This window comes from Arachis hypogaea, chromosome 3, assembly GCF_003086295.3.
Source record: "Arachis hypogaea cultivar Tifrunner chromosome 3, arahy.Tifrunner.gnm2.J5K5, whole genome shotgun sequence".
Lineage (NCBI taxonomy): Eukaryota > Viridiplantae > Streptophyta > Magnoliopsida > Fabales > Fabaceae > Arachis > Arachis hypogaea.
Genome location: NC_092038.1, coordinates 100,457,317 through 100,461,450, shown reverse-complemented (window position 1 = coordinate 100,461,450; position 4,134 = coordinate 100,457,317).

The following is a 4,134-nucleotide window of genomic DNA, read 5'->3' as shown; positions in this document are numbered from 1 at the left end:
CAAGTTGGGCCTCAAACTTGGACTCAAACGCCAATGACAGTAAAAAGGGCGATCTGCATGATGAGTTTGGCGAATAAGTTTGAGTCAAAGTTTGCCTCAAACTTTGACTCAAACTTGAATGGTTCATGGCCCGGTTCAAAGCTTAAATATTTCCCAAGGTCAAGATCAATCAACAGAGGCTATCTTCAACCCAATTCCATCAAGGCCAAAAGCCCAATTGACATCACTCAATGGCACAAGGATCAATTAGCTTAGGAATTTATTTTAATTGTAATTTGTTTAGTTTTCATTTTCATTTGTCATGTTTGTAAAAGCCTATAAAAAGACATCATTTTCATTTTAGAAGGGGAGGTTGGCTCTAATAGAGAGCATTGGAGGCTGGCTCCACTAGGGAGCATTAGGATTAGAGAGCTCTCTCTTTTAGTTTTCATTTTTGTTTTGAATCTTGGGTTGAGAATTGAAGAAATTCTATTTCAATCTCACCTTGAGAATTCTCTCTGTTTGCTCTTCTGCAAAATTTTTAGTGAATTGTGTTTTGAATCAAAGTTCTCCTTACTGTTTTCATCTTTCTTTCTTCTGCAAATTGTTCTCTATTGGATCAAGGAAGGACTTGAGATCTAGACTTGTTTTCTACTCATTGAGCCCCTGAGATCTTCAATTTCTCATTGAGATTTTAAAATTGAGCCAAGCTTTTCTCTGTTTTGATTTTAAAGTGATTTTCCAAATCTGTTTGAATCTCCTGCATCTTTTACTTCTCTGTTTGATTGCTATTTACACTTTCATGTTTGATTTCTTGAATCCCAGCACCCAATTTTCTTTATTTTTCCTGCAAGTTTAATTTCCTGCAATTGATCTGAGTTCTAATTTACTGCTTTCTTTAATTTCCAGCACCAACTCCCCTTTACATTCACTGCAATTTATATTTCTTGTCATTTAAGCTTCTGTCCATTTAAGTTTCTGTCCAATTTAGCTTCTGCACCTTTAATTCTTGCAATTTACTTTCTGTCGGTCACTCTTCACACAATCCACTCAATGTTAGCTTGACTAAACTAATCACCCACTAAAGTTTCTTGATCCATCAATCCCTGTGGGATCGACCTCACTCTAAGTGAGTTATTACTACTTGATGCGACCCGGTATACTTGCCGGTGAGTTTTGTGTTGGATCGTTTTCCACACATTAAGTTTTTGGCGCTGTTGCCGGGGATTGATTAGATCAACAATGATTAAGTGGGTGAGAAGTCTAGATCAAGCATTTTTTTGTTTTTGTTCTCTGTTTTAAACTGAAACCAAGGTGTTTGTGTTTTTCCCTCACTAAGAAATTCTGTCTCTGTGACATGAATTTCAATTTTCAATGCTGTTGTGTTTTGCAAAATACAAATGGAGTTCAACTCATCTTGCAGTCAAACAAAATTTTTCAGGATATCACCCACCATCACTAACCTCTAATGGTGGCTGGGGATATCACCAAGAATTAACAGATTTTGAGCATTCCAATCCATGGAGAATTGCTTCGGAGACATAAGATGAGCAAGAGAATCATATGGGACACTTCCCAGAGACACAATATGATCCAGATTTTGATGAGTCTAACAACTACTCATATTGTGACTGGGAAAGTCAAAATCAAAGAAATCTTAGCAATCCATACTGTGATGAGTTCAACAATTCTTCAAATTGTGATTCAGAGGATCTCCTTCAAAAGTTCAAAGGATTTTTTGAAAGACAAGAACAATCCTGGAAAAGGCAAGAAGCTCTCTTCAAAAATATATATGGAGATTTAGAGAAAATAAGGAGGAGCTTAGAACCACTGAGCAAGGAAAATGAAGGCCAATTGATGGATGTGAAGGAGAAAGTGGAAGAGCAAGATAAGGAGGCCACTGCATAAAGTGAACTTTCAATGAATAATGAGGTGGTTAAAAATGAAACTGTAATTGAGGTGATAGAAGAACATGAAGATTCCCTCCCAAAGGACTTAATGGAAAGTCATGAAAAAGGAATGGAGGAAGACACTCAAGGAGATTTACGCTCAATTAAAGCTGAGAATTACATAGAGGAAGAGCTCATGAAACCACCAATGCAAGAGGCTCCTAATGAAGAAATCACTCCAACAATCACACAACCACCAAGTATTAAATCCAAAAGAGTGAAGGCAACTAATAAGAGCACCAATCATGTTCCTGGTCCAGCAAGCAAGGTCAATCAAGCCATTTACAAAAGGAAGCTTGCTGAGGAGAGGCCAAGAGAAGGGAAAATAGCTGAAACTTCTCCCCCCTTGAGGTCATTCCTCTTAACAAACTGAAAGAAGAGGAAGAAAGTGAAGAACAGGTAAACAGTAGGTAACATTCCTTCTCCGTGCTTTGTTTAAATTTCAATAAATTGGCATATGATTACATTCTAAGTTTGGTGTTGCCATGCAACAATTTGTTTTCAATCCCTTTGGATGATTGCATCATTTCTATATGAAAGTGTCACACTAAGATTCTAAGTTTGGTGTGCCATTTATTTTTCTATGCAAGTCATCCAGCAGCACCACTTGTCTGCATAATCATAATGCCTCTGCAAATTTATCTTTCTTTCGGTTTAACATTTGAGTTTCCTATTTGTTTTAGTCATTTCCTTGTTTTAATGCTTTCTTCTATTAACTGTTTTTGTTAATACATCACCAAGAGATCCTTACTCATGACAGATTCTTGGCTTGGTCATTGTATTTAACATATAACAGTTTCATTTGCTTAGTTTTAATTCAAATAAATTGACATATGGTTGCATTCTAAGTTTGGTGTTTCTATGCAACAAAATTTGCTTCCAATCCTTACAAGATACTAGCATCAATTCCAAGTGAGAGTGTCACACTAAGTTTGGTGTGCCACTCATATCTTTATGCAATGTATCATGCACACCTACTTATGTTTGCAATCACAATGTCTCTGTCTCTTGTGCCTTCATGGTTATCTGTAATTTTGCTTGCTTGAAACACATGTGTTACTAACATTTCATTGTGTAAGACATTCATAATCCATCTTAGCCCCATAGGCACGGTTCTAATAGTTGCTTGAGGATGAGCAAGCATTCTGAGTTGGTATGGGAAGGAGGAGAATGGGAGGAAAATGACAACAATAGAGAAGATGAACTACAAGGTTGTAAAGTTCCTTTTCCTCTCATTTGTTTCAAGCACTATAAACTGCATGATTGTCGTTACCTTCTCTATATGCATGTGTGTATGAAAAGGCATAGTTTGATTTCTAAATTGCAACATGTTGCTGTGCCATTATGATTACTGGTGGACGAAATTGTGATTCATATGTTCTAGGCACTGTTAGAGAAGCTTTTTCTTTCCACAACTCCGTTCAACTAGCCAGCAAGTGTACTGGGTCGTCCAAGTAATAAACCTTACGTGAGTAAGGGTCGATCCCACAGAGATTGTTGGTATGAAGCAAGCTATGGTTACCTTGTAAATCTCAGTTAGGCAGATTAAATAGTTTTGGGTTTCAAAAATTAATAATAAAAAGAAAATAAAAAAGGATAGAAATACTTATGTAAATCAATGGTGGGAATTTCAGATAAGTGTGTGAAGATGCTGTGCTCCTCTCGTATCTCTATTTTCTTATTACATTCATCCAATCCTTCCTACTCCTTTCCATGGCAAGCTGTATGTAGGGCATCACCGTTGTCAATGGCTACATCCCATCCTCTCAGTGAAAATGTTCCTATGCTCTGTCACAGCACGGCTAATCATCTGTCAGTTCTCAATCAGGTTGGAATAGAATCCCTTGATTCTTTTGCGCTTGTCATCACGCCCAGCCTTCAGGAGTTTGAAGCTCGTCAAAGTCATTCAATCCCAGAATCCTACTCGGAATACCATAGACAAGGTTTAGACTTTCCGGATCCTCATGAATGCCGCCATCTATCTAGCTTATACCACGAAGATTCTGTTGGGGAATCTAAGAGATATGCGCCCGGCCTAAGGTAGAACGGAAGTAGTTGTCAATCACGCGCGTTCATAGGTGAGAATGATGATGAGTGTCACGGATCATCACATTCATCAAAGTTAAGTATAACGTATATCTTGGAATAAGAATAGAAGAGAATTGAATAGGAAGTAATAATAATTGTATTGAAACTTGAGGTACAG